Here is a 17,534-nt window from a genome sequence, read left to right on the forward strand (position 1 = left end):
GCTCATTCATTTCATATCCCAAGCCCTGTAGGTATCCACTACTCTATCAAAACTGTCCTAAACAGCCTTTTCAGAGCCTGGCAAATTCAAATCCTGAATTTAGAAACCCGGGTTTTTAATTCAATCCATAATCACACATGTTAAGAGCATATAAATTGCTTCTCAACTAAATGTTCTGGGTATAATTTATTCAAGATAATATATTTGCTTTAAAGTCATAGATTAATTTTTAAAAGCTTTTTGCCTACCTTTTCAAGAAAGATCACATTTCAGGATCCCATATCACAGAGAAACCATCTTTTCCTGTAGGGAAAAAAAAAATAAAAGAAAGACTATCCACTAGTTACAAGAAGCAGCAAAGATTCATTTTTAAGACCTATTCTAATCTCATTGTGGCTTCATTTACAATGTTAAAACAATGGAAAACCTTTAAATTAGACTTAAAATATTGCTCTGTTCCTATCTAAATGAAACACTTTAAAGACTTTGGCTCTAATGATTTGATTTCTGAAAATCAAATGGATAAACATACAAAATCAAATGGAAAACAGGCAAAAAATAAATGGAAATTCTTCCAAAATTAGAATTAAAGCATTTACTTCAAATCTACCCCAATGACATATGTTCAAACATTTTGTTCAATTTAAATGAAGAAGCAAATGTATAAAATTCTACTCCTGTTTCTACTTTTCTGTGGGAAGATGAGACAAAGCAACTGTACTGCTGTGTAGATCAGAAGGTAAGAGAACTATAAGCTGCTACCTCCTTCTGCTGAAATTTTTATTATCTAAGCCAGTTAGCCATATTTATGGGCTCCATTTTTCTTATTTAAGACTTTTGGATCAAGAAATAAACATAAAGGAAACTAAATCAAAAATAGGACACATCTGATTTTATTTCACATTTGTAATAAACTATGTACAAATTTCCTGTTACCAAAGTTATCATGACTTTTTTGCTCAAAATTACTTGTTGGTGTAGATTATTTTAATGTATTATCTTTAAACATTCAAATCCAAATTAGGAAGTAAATGATTTAGTTTAACATAAGTTAGTCATCTAATATAACTATATAACTCTGACCCTGAACCTGACACTTGGGTTTCATATGCAATGTAATTTCCCAGGGGAGCAATGATGTATGGAGTCAAATACAATATCTGAGATTCTGACACCCTCCCCCAAAAGCTCCAAAGGACTGGAAATGACTCCCAAAGCATCAATCCCAGGGGACCACACTCCAGAGGAATTTCCCCCATATTCACATCAGATAAGGACTCCTATATGAGCTTATGCTTGCTTCAGATGCAACCTGCTTTTCAAACAATAAAAATCCTTTTTAAACTTTACATAAGAAATTCCCACAACATCTGACTGAAAGGAGTATGAATTTTGCACTCACTTCCAAGTTCATACAGACCAGTAGGACATCTGAACGTCTTGGTCATAGGTAGGTCCAGAAACTCTGTCCTTCAAAACAACACCAGTTCTGCACATTGTATTGTTCTGAAGCCAGCATCTGGGTCTTTGCTCTCCTGCTTTTCACCGCTTTGGATGTCAGTCAACATTACTTTGATCGGCTCAATGCTAATATAATATAATATAGTTAGGGTAATAGCCCATCTATTCTATTCTCTGAAATTACAGTTTCAGGTAGCCTCTGCTAACAAGGGAAAGACAAGATAGATGGATGATCAACATGGAAATATAGGTTACTGTGAGCCCACTAAGCTAAATCATAAGTTAAGGTATAGAAACAACTGAGTTGGGGCCACTTATAAACCTCCAGTTCAAAATGGCCCAACAGAAAATAATATGGTATCTAGGATTTGCTTCAAAACCGTCCAGATGGGATGGCTACTAGGGAGGAATAATAGGTGAAACAAAAGTGGCCATGAGTTTGTTGTTGTTTAATAATAGATACATGAAATTTCATTGTAATATTCACTCCACTTTTATGTATATTTAAATCTTTCCATAATAAAAAGTTTTAAAAATCACCATCCCATGAAGACTCTGGTTGAAAATATAGAAAGCCCAGATCATAAATATCACAATTGTTTTCAAACTCCCTTCAAAAAAAAATGGAACAAACTAGGGAATACTCCAAGCAAAAAATTTAAAATTCAAATATCACATTAGGAAAAATTAACAGCTAATTGTTATGGTTTTATGAACATTACAACAATGGTTTTGAAGCTTTATTCCAGTATTTCAAAAGCAAAATAAACAAGCATATGTTTACTTGTCATAAAGCTTCTTTTTTATTGTTTAGAGCATCTCTGATTTGAATTAAATGATATCAACACAGAAACACTGGTTATCTCATATTTGTGAGAAATTGCTGATAATTAATTATACACCTTTGATTAATATAAGTGGAAAAATGGATGATTTATAAGTATTATCAATGTTATCTATTTTGTGAATAGAAATCTTTGTAAACAAGAGATCAGAGCAGAAACTATTTAAAAATTAAAAAGATTCTTTATTGATGCAAGCTTTGACATCACAAACATAAAGCCACCATATCTGCAACTTGCTGATGCTACACAAGTGAACTGAGAAATAACCAAATGACGGGCACCCCATGGACTACACCACTCATTTTGCCTAAAATTTGCAAGAGGCAAGAAGGGGTCACATGAGACTAGATCTCATCTTTCACAACAAGCAGGGGAAAGTCACACACCAAGTAAAATCATCCTCATGGCCTTAGAATTTGACTTACTGACCTTGCCAAACACCAGTGTGGGAAACCTGACCCTGGACATAATAAAAGGCAGGATTTATATCATGCTTTGGGAAAAGACTGTGCACACACCTGTGCCAAGCCTGCCTCAAAGATGAACCAGGTACAAGAACAAACCTAGGTTTCCCTCTGAACAGAGCATGCTCAAGACCTAGCATTGAATCCTCACATGGGATATGATGATTAAGAAAAGAGTTATAGTTTTTCTGTTTTCTTTTTCAAAGATTTATTGGCCTAAGGTAATCCGTTTGCTTTCCAATAAAGAAACAATGCCAAATTCTGAAACGGAAATGTGGGTAAGCATATAAAAGCTGGAAAAGGGAGTATTATGGGAAAATCAGAGTAACTTGGCTTTATCAGGCAGACTTCCAACCTTATCTATGAAAGGATCGAGGGTCAGAGAAGGGAGGGTGTGGGTAATAATTACAAACGAGTTTCATGGCAGAGGTTAGCTAAACAAAAATCAGTTGTTTTCAATTTGGAAGTCACAGTTCCGTAGATTTACTACATGAGCTAAGAGACACTTCTATTAGTTCACATCCATACTTGGATAATTTTCATTCATGTAGCCATAGTTTAAGATCTAGTTAAAGGTGGAAGTGATGTATTACAAGGCCTTATACATTTAATAAATATCTGTCAAATAAATAAGTAGATGAAGTAGCAAGTAATATTCACCAAATTATAAAATCTCAGAGTAAATCCACTAGAAGTGACAAAAATAAAATTTCCAGGTATGACATCATGACTATTTATCTACTCTTCATAACCTTGATCTTCTGGGAGGTAATATACCTAGCTAAAATGATGTTTTCTAGACCCCCTTTGCAGTCGACGTAGCCATGTGAGACAGTTTTGACCAATGAGATGTGGAAGAGGGTTTTGGGAAAGGGTGTTCTCCTGATATGAATGAGTCCCTTTCCCTTTTCCCTTAGAGATTCAGAGCCATCTCAAAACCATGAGGACCAAAGCCATGCAGTAAGAGGAAGGATGGAAGAAAGGAAGAAAGGAAAGAAGAAGGGAGGGAGAGAGGAAGGATTCATTGATCTGGTTCTCTGATGGCATTGCTGAAATGCTATATCCACCCCAATCTTAAAGTTCAAAGCCCACATTTCATGTTAGGTATGACAGAACCACATTTCGTGTTAGGTGTGACAAATGTCTATGAGTTTAGTTTGATGTTTTCTATCATTTACAGTAAAAAATATTCTAACAAATATCAGGAATGATTTACCTAACCTTTTCTGTATTCCAGAAGTGGCTTCTATTTCAACTGTGATGCTCCATACAACACTTAACACCATTATATCATCACCCCTGACCTCTTCCACAGTTTCCCCCTGTCAGAAGAGCAGGTCTCACACTAAAGGACCAAGGAGCTTCAAGGAGAACAGCTACTAGAAAACCCTCAAAAACAACAGGTCATATCATCCTCCAGGCTGCGCCACACCCCACTGTGGATTCCTACCCTCTCATACTAAGGATGCAGGAGTGAATGATGACCCCAAAATCTCAATCCTATTCCAGTGACCAAAGAAATGGAGAATCTTCTGATTTAAAATAGTATTCAAAATTTGTATATATATAAAAACTTCTGTGTGTGTGTGTGTGTGTGTATAAAGAAAAGTAAATATTTACAGTCATGGCTAGATAACATCAGAAACTAAACATCACCAAGAAACAAAAACCACAACAGAAATAAACACCCTTTGAGAGTTTAAGAAATACCCTGATTCAAATGCTGCGACTCTGCTTCTACAGGTCCTAAGAGATGTAACTTCTGTGGAATTTAAAATACCACCATAATTTTTCTCTTATCTGTTGATCTGTCTTAATACAACATAGACTTCTAGAGTTCACAAAGCTGGAACAGAAGTATTGAAAAATGCTGAAAAAAATGAATGAGCAAAACAACCTATACATTAGTTGGTTCCAAGAGTCTTCACGAAAAGTATGCAATTCTTTAAAAAAAAAAAAAAACTGTGAGCATCATTTCTAGAAATATAATAATGAGCTGCATGAGTAGTTCAACTGAACCAGCATGATACATGTAATCATTAAATGCATACAGAAAGAAGAGAACTACCCTTAAGAAGCAGATATTATAAATGAGGCGATGTGTTTGGCACTTTACACTCAGTATTCCATTTATTCTTCACAGATCTCCAGTCAGTCCCTAGTGTCTCCCTTGTAGATGAGGACAAATTCCAAGGGACCAAAGGAGATCACATAAGGTCACACTTCTAGTAAAAGATAGTCCTGATATTCAAACCCAGGAAGGTCAGCTGTTGCTTTTTTTGCTGTATCACGCTACTACTTCACTTTGATCTTCATTAAAATATTACTTATAAACTGCATGAAGACAGTAACTAAAAGAACATACACAAGAAACTTATGGGTATGGCCTTAAAAGCACACTCAGGTCAAAGTTCCCTTTTAGCTTCATGCCCAATCGGTGATTTTTCTTTACAGCTATAAGGCATTACAAAGGTTCTACATCCCTAAGGCATGTTTTTTAAAAAGCCACCGTGTACTGTATGACCTAGAAATAATGAAAACAAACCTCAGTCTATGGCTTCAATATATCTCGCAGAAAGCAGGTAGCCCTTGTTATAGTTTGAATCTTAAATATCCCACAGAAGTCCAGGTGTTGATGGCTTGGTTTCCAACATGTACATTCTCTTTTCTCACACATACACACATACACACACTCATATCTCTCTCTCTCTCTCTCTCTCTCTCTCTCTCTCTCTCTCTCTCTCCTCGCCTCCAAGCTCACTTGATCTCTTTCTATCACTCTCTCACTTTCTATCACTCTTCTGGCTATAAAAACAGGGTTCCTTGCCCTGAACTCCCACCATAAAGTGCTACCTCACCACAGGTCCAAAATAAGCAGGGCTGACCATGAAAATACCTGCCAAAACAAACCTTTCCACTTTTTATTGATTATCTCCGATGTTGTTGTTTTATTAATGTATTTCTTTTTGTAAAAAAAAATAATAATTTATTTTAATTAGGTATACATGACAGCCAAATGAATTTTGATTCATTGTACACAACTGTAGCACATCTTTTAATTTCTCTGGTTGTACATGATGTAGCGTCACACCATATGTGCAGTCATACATGTACCTAGGGTAATGATGTCCATCTCATTCTACCATCTTTCCTGTCCCCATTCCCCTCTCCACCCTTCTTCCCCTTCGCCCCATCAACATTTCCTCCATTTTTCCCATGTCATCTACTATTAAGGATCAGCATTTACTTATCAGAGAGAACATTCGGCCTTTGGTTTTTTGGGATTGGGTTACTTCACTTAGCATGATATTCTCCAACTCCATCCATTTACCTGCAAATGCCATAATTTTATTCTCTTTTAATGCTGAGTGATAGTCCATTCTGTATATATACTATAGTTTCTTTTTCCATTCATCAATTGAAGGGTATCTAGGTTGTTTCCACAGTTTAGCTATTGTGAATTGAGCTGCTATAAACGTGGCTGCGTTAACACAGTATGCTGATTTTAATTTCTATGGGTACAGAAGAAGAAGTGGGATAGCTGGGTCAAATGGTGTTCCATTCCAAGGGAATCTCCAGAAAGCAGTATGGAGATTCCAAATCACATGTATTTTGTCACAGTGATGAAAAACTGACTAATACAGCCTCTTCTCCATGTATGGTACATACAAACACTGCAATTCTATCATGTTTAGACAACATGTAGCACCAACACACTGGAGTCACTAGTCCCTGAGTGGGATCACAAATAAAATCCACTAATTCTATGCATACATAAAATCAATTGAAGCACTTTAAAATATGTCTTTATTTTATCCCGATAAGTACTCATTTTAACCAAAGTGGGAGGACAGAAATCTACTGGAGAAAGAAAAGAAATTGAACACATATTGCAATAGATTCCTAACACTTTTCATTGAATAAATAATACCTCTTTGAAGTTGATGAAAACCTTAGTGAAAATATTTATCCAGTAAACATCTTAGTGAAATAAACTGTTATGACTCCAGAGAAACCTAATTTAACAACTTTCATCAATTCTCGGGGAAGAGAAACAGACTCACCACCCCCGAAACATTTGGTAATTATTTTCACACAATATGTGCACCGTCTATGATGTACGTGCATAGATGAAAAAGTATTAGCCCAAAATGAGCTTCTTTACTCTGCCATTTCAAGTTAAACTATCCAGCAATTCTGCAGCAACCCACAGTATTTTGCAAATCAAAATTTCTATCACAATAGCTATCAAATACCATTTAATAAATAAAAGCTTGAAGTATGTTACACATACACACATTATTTTCAATTAAATAACACTACAGCACTCATGAATTTTCTTCTATAAATTATTTTTCAACGTGGTGTTTAATCTTCACCAAAGGCCAGTGATTTTAAAAGACAGGCTTCACAACTAAAGAAAGAGAAGGCAGTTACTTTCAGAAAGGCAATATCTGATAATACAGGAAACTCTGCATTTAACGTCATCTTTTAAAATTTCTGATTAAAAACTCCAAGCTTACTAACAAATTAGGACTTCTTTATGAATGCTTACCTTGCCTAAAGGATAACCTGAAAAATAGGCCAAAAGCATTTACAGTCCCTTTTGTAGTTGACCCCACCATCAGAAAGACACTGCCCCATTTACAAAATGAAATATTGAGGTCCACGTTAAATTAACTGCCACAACCAATTCCGGGGATAGAACTAAAAACAGGTTTAAGTGTTAAAATAACTCTTTCTTACGCACCAGATAACTTCCCTTATTTCTTTAGGTGCATCATGAAGTTAACTCTTAACAACTGACTAAGGCTCAAAAAATTATACAAAAACCTAGACAACAAATAAAGTTTAAGGAGTTATATTTAGCAGTTTTTTTTATTATATTGGACACAATCTTGGTACAGCTTCCTACATGCAAAGTCTAGACATTAAAGGAAGTCTTATTAGTTTTTAAAAGAAAAAAGTGAGTTTATTAAATATAGATCAAAGGAAGTTCCGCCATGAAAACACCAACATTTTTTACCACTCATGGAAAAAAAATGTATCAATAAACAAAAAGCAATTTGCTGTTTCTTATTCTGGCTCACAGACGATTATCTATTACAATCAGATTAAGGGTACTTTTGCCTTGTTTGTGTTTTTCAGTTATTCTCCAATATTTCTAGAATGATTATATAATACTTTTATAAGCCCCCAAAGTTATTTTTAAAATCTTAGACACTACTAATATGTAATCTCCTTTTTATTCAAAAAAAAACACAATGATGCATGTTAATATATTTTAAACATATTATTAACTAATAATTCTAGCAAAAATTATATTTATAAACTTAAAATGACTTCTTATCACATTGTCATCATATAGTACCAGATTGTGGCACAAAATCATATTAAATGTTTTGTGATTATTTTCTAATAATAATAAGCTAACTAATGAGCTAATTTATAACACTTTACATTCATCTATATCTGCTTCAAAGAGTAAGAATGTCTGCTTTGCATCCAAACTATTTTCTTTCACCTATGCTACTTATCCTTTGCCAACTTTTAAAGTGTACTTGTTATATATATTTTATTATATATGTCATCTCTCTGACAGCTATATTGGGACTATAAAAATTTGTATTTATGTATATATGTGTATATATAGAAGTATATATACATATTCATTATATAAGCATATAGACATGCATAATTATAGCCCCATATATATTCTTATACATTCACATAAAATATACAAAATATATAAATTATTTATTATATGCACTGTTCAGAAATTTCCAGCAGAGATTCCTGTCAATCTAGTTTCAGGTTTTATCTACCTTGACCAACCTGACTAACTAGTTTGCCTGAGCTAACAATAGTTCTGAATTATTTTTCTTCCACTTCAGTGACCAGTTATTTAACCGAATTAGTAAAGAATGCTGCAGATGAGAAACTTCATTTCTTTTATTATTATTGGTCTTCCTTACCTTCCCCAGACACTGATATCCAGAAATCACCACAGTTTGTTCATTAAGCATTGATTTGATACCTAGGATTCTTTTTACTATGAAGGGAGAAGATTATAGACTGTGGCGCTTCACAAACTATAAGTGTAGCTGAAGACTTAACACAAACCTGTACATCTTGCTTTGGGACAACAATCTCTAAATTCTCTTAAAGAGAAGTAGAACAGGAACTCTCCCCAACTATTTCAGATTTTCAGCTAAATTCTCAATACTCCAGATAAATGGATGAATACATTACTTTCATATACCCACATGACTTGCTAACCTTGGCCAAACCAATCCAGAAGTCACACCCAGAATCTATGTAAGAGAAGGACATGCACTGCAGAAGATGACTCTTCAAAGAAATCCAATGGTCCCCTTTCCTAACCCTCTCTACATCACAAGCCAAGTACTCAAGACAACCCTCATAAATGGGGACTACATGCAATGAGGGAGGCTGATAGTCCATTTATGGCTGAATGTTCATCTCAGAGCAGAAATTCAGAGCCTGTGAGACATTTGTGAGCTTGGAGCCCCCATGTCTGGCTGATGCCACCTGCATTAACAGAATAAGACAATGTAGCCTCTGGGAAAGTAGAAACAGGCTGGGCTTCAAAGTCTGATGGTGCTAAGATGTGAGTTTTCCTGTGGACCACAATGTGAGTTTTCCTGTGGACCAAGTGAATATCCTAGGAGTGATCCTGTAAAGTCTCCACCAAAGTGGGCTGACTGAACAGGGGTATGAAGGATGCAGTGATGTACCATGAGCAGACAAGAGCTGTCACTCATGGATGGCACTGCCCACATCAAATAATGTCATAATGCCAATGGATCTGGAAAGAGAGAAGAGAGAGAGAGAGAGAGAGAGAGAGAGAGAGAGAGAGAGAGAGAGAGAGAGAGAGAAGGAAAGGAAGGAAGGAAGGAAGGAAGGAAGGAAGGAAGGAAGGAAGGAAGGAAGGAAGAAAGGAAGGAAGGAAGGAAGGGAAAGAAAGACGGACCTCCAAAGATCCATCAGGATGTACATGGGTGTGGGGGGGAGGGGAGGTAACAGCCATAAAGGAAGAGCACCAGCTAAGTGCTTATGCCCGACTGTCTACTTGAGAAGAACCAAAAACAGTGGGTAGACCCTTCTACAGGGAGGACAGTACAAAGCTGGGGGCAGGCCCAAGGACTGAGAAGGTGAGAAGCCATGAACTGGATAGGAGAATGGATGCTTTGATCTACATACCCCTACGTTTTTCTAATATTTGAAAATTAGGTAGTTCCAATTCATTAAAATGACTCAAAAGCTTTGGGATTTGTCAAAAAATATTAACCAAAATATAGGAGGGAGAAGAATAAAGCTAATTCATACTTGTATTTTACTAAGTGTAACCCACTCAACAAACCAGCTATGCTGAGTATTCAACCTGTATAAGATATTTTTCATTAAGTCTGAAAGAAAAGTGAGAAAATATTTCTAAAAATCAAAGTGCAAATTTAACACACCTAAATAAACTTCAACTCCAGAAATACCCAATGACTTTAAATGTAAGAGGGCTAAACATTCCATTTAATCACAAACAAAACAGCAAAGTGCATCTTACAAAAAAAAAAAAAAAGCAAAACTCAACTCATATGCTCTCTACATAGAGACACATATTTTAAAAAGTACACTCACAGGGTTTCAGAAGAATGGGAAAGTTATACAACAGAAACAATAAGCAAGAGAAAGGGGAATTGGCTCTGTTACTAATAAGACAAAATAGACTTCAGCTGAGACAAAAGAACACACTTTACAGTGATCAAAAGGAAAATCTGTAAGAGTTTCACAAGCCTAAGTCCTTCACTTAAGAGGTAAGGAAACTAAGGTACAGAGACAGGACTTGCTAAGCCAGTGGCCAGCTACAAGTCACTTCCCTCCATTCTCCATACACAGCCTTTTTTTTATATCCCAAAGGTCCTTATCTGAGCTCATAAAACATGAAAGTGACCATTTTATTTGGTCAAAATCATGAACTCAGGACCTAGGCAAGAAAGGTCTTGGAGAAGAAACCCATGGGAATGGGAAAGAGGGGATGAGGCCAACTCCCCATAAGCTCTGCAGCATGCTAGTTATGTGGCCTTGAATGAATAACTTAAATAAGCTTCAATTTCCTTATCTATAGAATGAAGAAACTGCTATTTAGCTCACAGGACAGATGTTTAAAAAAGAGAGAGAGAGAGAGAAGGAAATCAACATGTAGCCCGAGATCACTCAGCTTTTTGGTGGCAAAGCCAGGACCCCTCAAAACAGTATCCATTTTGGTAAACTTTCTCATGGAAGAGAGTGCCTGATAGAGTTCAGAACTTTACAAGACACCTCAAAAATACTGGTTTCTTTCCCAATGCACTGATGCTGTACTTGAGAAGAACTTTAAAAGAGTATTTTTTCTAAATGAGCACTTCAGTTATAAAATGCAACTTTTTTCATCTAGGATAAATGAGTTTCAGATGATGGAATTTTGTTGTCCTGATTGCTTTGCCTCACTCTTCACAGGGTGGAAATATCATGTGGGCAACGTGGCAGCAGGGGAATTTCAATGATAATTTAATTCCCATTTCTTCTTATATGCCAAACTGAGTCATGCAATAAGCACATTTTAAAACATCCCTCAAAAAATAAAAAATAAAAAAGTTTAAACACAACTTTATTTTATTCAAAGGGAAAAACAGTCATTCCTCTGTTTTGTGGTTACAGTAACCGGAATTGCATCTTCAAGACTATCTGCCCGACTTTCAGCATGTTGTAAATCTCTTCAGCCAGTGAACTATTTCCCAAGGGTAAGTCTGTGATCTCTGAAGCCAGTCCTTGTATAAGATGTTTAAGGATCTTAATAAGTTTCTGGAGTATTTTTATTATGTAATTGAGACTGTTATAGCAATAAACACGTACAATCCCATCAGGCTTTATCTTTTCAGAATCTAGTCAATTATCCTAAATGTCAAGGTTAAAGACAAGATCAATATATTTTCAACCCAGGGAAGTAGGTGTTAGCAAGGTAGATAATGCCCATTTATGCTGCCTTACATAACCATAAGAAATTTGAGAGTAAGACAAAACTTGATAATTAATGTTAAAAAATGCATTGCTTAGGTACCAATTTTAGAAAGAGCAGAATGCATACAAATCCAAAATAGGACATAAAAAACATGAAATAAGGAAGAGAAGTAGAAGAACAGCATGTGGCCAATGTCCTCATCTTACATATTAATTTTAGGACATATTTAAGAGCCTACTGTGTGCTAGCTACTGTACAAACCTGATCTTAAAACTGATTTTAAAAAAAAATATGGCTATTTGAAAATGCCACTAGGCTCATAATTAATTCATTCAAATAAAATTCAAATGACCATACCACCTGACATGAATCACTGAAATTTTGTTCACATACATAAAGAATAACTAGACTTCTTATTACCTCATTCCATGTTGTAGAAACGTCAGATTTTAGATAGAGTGTTTAAAACAAAGCATATAATGCCTACACAAATAGCCGCATGATTTAGGTAACAAAATAGCACCATAAATTTTAAAAAGTTTACTCAAACCATAATGTTATGAAAGAGAAAAAATATTCCTTTTCTACTTAAAGTGTATCATTGTGATGATTTGTATTTAAGATGTCTTTGTATCTCATCTTCATATTCAAGAACATACTGAATATAGTATTTAGAAGGTCCGTTCCCTATTTTATAACCTCAAGTCCACAAAACATTCCTAAATCATTACTTTATATAGAAATTAATAAATAAAACAACTCACTCATAGCACATCGATTGTGCTGTTGGGGTTTGTCCTGATAGGGACCAAATTAAACAGAACTATATTGTGTTTAATGAAAATTCTTATGATAATTTATTCTCCAGACCAAAAAAAAAAAAAAAAAGTACAACAACAGGAAAGCACCAGCTAATTGAAGACAAATGAAAATATTTCCTGAATTAATGTTAAGATGTTAAGAAAGATGAGCCAGAACCATTTTTATTTTGCTTTAGAAAACCATTCCAGTACCTATGTAGATAGCTGAGAAATCCAACAAGTACATATTATTTATCAAATTATAAGTTAAGCAAGGATTCAAGTTCATAATTATAGAACAAGATTTAATTTCATGTAACATGAAATGTTTCCATTCTAAGACTCCTTAAAGAACATGAAACACATAGAAAAAAAATCAAAGAAATAAAAGAAACACATGATTTATGTAATCTCTGCTTATGAACAAATTAACTCTTACGAAAGCTCAATGAAAGCAAGTACTGTGTCAACTAAGCCAACTTGAGACAAAGATCACCTTTCAAAATTAGGAATGCAGGTTCAAATACCAAAATTAATATTATAAAATATTATAAAATGATAAAAATACATGTTCTTACTTATGATTTATTATTGGTCTCATTTGACCATTCTGCTTTCCTAAATTGCCAGGTACATTCCTTGAAATAATTTATTCAATAGGCAAATATAAAGTGCATACTTTGTGTTAAATAATATGGTACACTGATGAAGAAACTGAAATAGGCATGCTTAGCCCAAGGGAGCCCAGAGTGTATGTGTGAATTAGTGTGTGTGGGTGTGTGTGGGTGCTGAGGTGACACACTGAATATTAAATAGGTAAACAGAGCATAAGACCATATTTTCTACTATAAAATATTTGTTTTGGTTACTGTTTTAATGGAACTGCTTTCAAATGCATGTTTAAAAAAAAAAAAAAGTCCCACTGTATAAGCTTTTGGTGGCTGCCATAACAAAAATACCACAAAGTGGGTGGCTTACACAACAAAAAATTTATTTTATCACAGATTTGAAGGCTAGAAGTTTCAGATGAAGGTGTGATCAGGCTTGGTTTCTACTTCAACCTCTCTCCTTGACTGCCACCTTCTCATCGTGTCCTCATATGGCCTTTCGTCTGTACACGTACAGCCATATAGAAGAAGCTGAGTAAATTCAGGTCAACCTTGTTTTGATGCCTATCTGTACCCACTCACTGATAAACCATGTGACCTTGAAAAAAATGCTTTAATCACCAGTTTTCTTAATATCAAATGATGATAATCATGTCTAATCTGGAGAATTGCTAAGAAAATAAAAATGGCTGTATTTGCTGCCTACGCCTGAAAGACAACGGAGGGTGGGCTGGGTCCTGGAAAATCTCAACCTTCTAAAATATCACACATTTACCTTAAAGATATTCAAAAAGTATCAGAAAACTTCCTGCCTCCATTACTTCATAACACGGCTTTTCATGTCTCCCATTCCACAGTGGGACTGGGATACCTGCCATCTCCAGCTGTCACTTGTGCTGGTATGTGTCTGAAACTTGCATTCTGAGGTCTCACACCTTGTGTGAAGGCAGGACACAGTGGTTCAGGAGGTCCTGCATACCTACCATCCTGTCCCTTCTGCAATAAAAAATGCTGCTCTCACCTCTTGGGCAGAAATTTCTCTGGAAATATTCTAGTCCAGGAACCCTGTTGAGAAATGAGGCATGCCTTAAAGATAATGAATGCTCTCACCTCTCCAACAAAGCTCGGAGCACCTCAGTTCAGTAAAAAGTGGTACATTTCCGAAAGGTTTTCAAAAGACATCTCCTGCTGCTTTGAATCAAGGTATGGATTCCTCCTGCTTATCAATCTTTGTGGAAGACCTGGTGGTCTGCCCTGTTTATAAAATTCATACTTAGAAAATAAAAATTAATATGCAACTGAACAGTTCAGAAGAGTCTGGCACTCAGAGTTGTCACCTTGAGGATAGATATTAGTACTCAAATCATCTGAGCATTTGAATTTCTTCCTTTTTCTTTGGTATCTGCATGAAAAATCCTCTGTATGTTACTTCTGACAGATGGAAAAGAACTTTAACCGGTGACTTTGAAATTCTTTCAAAGAGAATGAAAAATGGACAGAATGAGGCCAGGCTTATGATTCTCAGAGGGCCTCACAGGTCTAAAAAGGCTCTAAATAAAAAAAGAAATATTCTCTGTGTTTCTAAATGTTATTGTGAAGTATTTTCAGAGCAGCTGCAGTAACCAAACTAGAATCCTCCTAAATGCTGTCTCCATTGAAACTTGAACAATGATATATTTAATAATTAATATACTCAGCCAGCATTTTTTAAACACAAAAGCTAAAATAAATTTAGTAAACAAAAAAAAATGCCGCTTTGTAATGAAGGAACCTCTTAAACATTATTGACACTGCAGTCCTGAAGAGGGGGGCCTGAGATCGACTGTTAAAGCCACATTTTGCACAAGATTCAAACCATTAGAAATAAAAAGCTCCCTTCTCATTCTGAAACTATGAAAGGTGCTCTTTCAAAACCAATATTCAGCAGAAAGTCTCCCTCAATTCATTAATAGTTTTCTCTATTTGGCACTGGTATGTTTGCATGTCATTTTGAAAATAAAATGCTACCAGAAAAATAAACACAAAGCATTTTAGATTATCAAGAATCCCACTTAATAAAATAATCTGACTAAACAAACTCTTTTCTCCCCTAAACATCCAGCCAAGTTTGAAGTAAAGAAATTTTTCTGAGTCAAAGCTATTACACACTGTAAGAAAAATAAGCATAACTTGATTAAAATTGAACTTACAAAATAGAAAAAAAAACAATGTGAATATGTGCCCACAGGAATAAATGATAAACTATCTTCAGGGAAATGTCTCCTCTGGATGTAGTATATTAATATATTAGTACGTCGAGATTTCTGTTAGCAGAAAAAACGAATATAGAGTTTTCAAATGACTGATCATCTCTCCAAATTGATCCTTCTGCCACTTTTTCAGCCACCAGTATAAATAATCACGGAAAATTTTTGCCTCTGTAATGAGTCTATAGATGGCTTCATTTTATTAAATATGACATCTCTGTTGCTTACTTACTCATTGCTTTTCTAATTTACCCATCCTGCAGAATAAGCAATAACAGCATTTACTTTTTCATTCATCTAAGAGACATTAACTTGGTCTCTAATATGCACCCGATTTTCCCACTCCCCAAGAGGGTCCTGTTGTAGCTAGGACTTGCAGTTCATTCAACAAGAAGAACAAAGTGGGGCATACACCAGGATTGTGGCTGACCAAGGACTGCTCTGCAGAGAGGATGGCAACTGTACAGGCTCTTACAGGTCTATAGGATTCAGTTAAAGAATGGGATTGAGTACAAAGTCAGCAAAGAAACAGTGGCCACATCCTTGTCGTTCTTGAATTTTAATAAAGCTTAGTACAGGCAATACTAATAAAGGAGTTGAGACTTCATTGTAAGGTTCAGGCCATGGATTTGCATTTGGCAAATTAGGGAAACAAATTCTTTCTAAAAGCCATAAGGTGCTGTTGAATATTTCAGAGGTAATGCTATAAGATTGATTTTGCACAAATTACTTTAGCTGACTGTGGGGAATGGAGTCAAGAGGCAAAGATGTCAACTTGTAAAGTTGCTATTTACATGTCAGTTTCCTCCAGGAAACTGTTAACCCAAGGAAAAGAGCTCCAACTCCACCATTGTTAAGAGTTCCTGATGTTCATTTAATAACCAATGGAATACATGATGGAATGAATGACGGAGAGACAGGGAGGCAGACTGAACCATTCACAGAACAATCAAGGCATCAAATATGAACAGGCAGTAGCAACAGGAATAGAGAAAAGCAGACAGAAATGAGACATTGTAATGGGGTAGACTCCACAGATGGGTGACTTGTTCTACAAAGATTAGAATCCCTGGACATTCACGGGTAGTGAAGTCGAGGATTCCTGTTTTAGCCACCCTGACCTGGAGCACCCATAAGATTTCAGGGTCAAAATCTGTAACAGACTAAGGAATGTTATCTGAAGCTCAGAAAGGAGGTCAGAGATGGAGGAGTCTCCTTCAAATAGGTGGAAATGAATGAGTTTTCTTATAGAAAAAGTCTAGAATGAGCAGAATCAAGAGCTATGTAGAGGTTTACAGGGAACACCATTTCAAGAGCTGAATAGTGGAAGAAGCTCTCATGAAGCTCTGCCCTAATATATGAAAATAACTTCGCATGCAAGGGCAAGAAAGCTCTAGGAATTAGGGAGATCTACAATAATAACAGCAAGAATGAATTAATCTGATGCAATTCCTTCAGGTTAGAGTAGTGATGTGACATCCCCAGAGTTGCCAACTCTGGAACTTGCATAGCAGCAGCTGCTAATAGTGCTTTAGTTTCTTACACCATAAAATTTGGATGTAAGAAAAGATGAACTCTTTACAGCATGATTTTATGATTCTAATCAAGGGTCACTGCTTAACAAGCACATATCCCAAACAGAACAGCCTTCACCTTCTCCAACAGCAGGACCAAGAAAACGAGAGAATAGATAAGACCAAGTCAGAGTCTTACTGACCTGCCAAACAAATGGAAAATACAGCTGGTTCATTTCAACTCAGTGATGCTAATGATTTAGTTAAATTGACTTCTTTGAAGGAAAATTACTGTTAATAACCTTAATTTCCTCCTAGTCTCTTTCCCTAGGTACCTGACATTTCAGATAAAATATTTTCATAAAATATTAAAAGCAAAGAAATTATATCTTAGGTATCCAACTCCATGTTGACAGACTTTATGAATCTCTTCTAACTCTAAGCCTACATCTTTCCATTTCATCAAATAAATACAAAAAGTTTCCCATCCTATGCAATTCCCAAGAATGTCACTTATAAGGCCAACTGCAAATCCTACTGATACCAGCCATGTGGCACTGTGGAACATGCCCAGTTTTCT

General features: G+C 35.6%; 1 protein-coding gene across 7 annotated transcripts in view; it reads right to left on the minus strand.

Moving 5' to 3' along the window:
* Positions 1-17,534, minus strand: part of Plcb4 (phospholipase C beta 4) — a 381,561-nt gene that overhangs the window by 354,278 nt on the left and 9,749 nt on the right. For 5 of the 7 annotated variants that reach the window (XM_078051427.1, XM_078051425.1, XM_078051426.1 and 2 more), the window contains exon 2: positions 249-303. The exons of the other annotated variants lie outside the window; for them this stretch is intronic. The gene's annotated coding sequence lies outside the window, so the exon portion shown is untranslated. The remainder of the gene's footprint in view (positions 1-248; positions 304-17,534) is intronic. 7 annotated transcript variants of the gene reach the window in all.

Source organism: Ictidomys tridecemlineatus, chromosome 5 (genome assembly GCF_052094955.1).
Source record: "Ictidomys tridecemlineatus isolate mIctTri1 chromosome 5, mIctTri1.hap1, whole genome shotgun sequence".
Classification (NCBI taxonomy): Eukaryota; Metazoa; Chordata; class Mammalia; order Rodentia; family Sciuridae; genus Ictidomys; species Ictidomys tridecemlineatus.